The sequence below is a fragment of the Buceros rhinoceros genome, unplaced genomic scaffold (genome assembly GCF_000710305.1).
Source record: "Buceros rhinoceros silvestris isolate BGI_N320 unplaced genomic scaffold, ASM71030v1 scaffold41937, whole genome shotgun sequence".
Classification (NCBI taxonomy): domain Eukaryota; kingdom Metazoa; phylum Chordata; class Aves; order Bucerotiformes; family Bucerotidae; genus Buceros; species Buceros rhinoceros.
This window is the reverse complement of record NW_010421164.1, coordinates 20,940-21,268: the sequence shown is the minus strand read 5'-3', so window position 1 is coordinate 21,268 and position 329 is coordinate 20,940.

Sequence of the window (329 nt, the reverse complement as noted above, 5' to 3'; positions counted from 1 at the left end):
CTAGGCTCGATGGACAGGCTCACTTCGGTGGGGGGACCCTAATGTCATCTTCTGGCCAACGTATGGGGACAAGTCAGCTCTGCTGAAACGAGCAAAACGCTTTCTCGTGGTCCTGATGCTCTGGCCGCGCAGCTGGTTATGTCTGTTGAAATCTTGCTTAAGATGAGAGGTGTCCACGGCAGAGCCGTGAGCAAACAGTGACAAAGCTATTCACCCTCACGGACTCCAAAGTTCCCCAGGTTGCAGCACCCATTCTCTCTTCAGGATGGGTGCCTGTCTCAGCCTGTTTTTGCTGAGCCCAGCGGCTGGTGTTGTGATGGATTACAGTG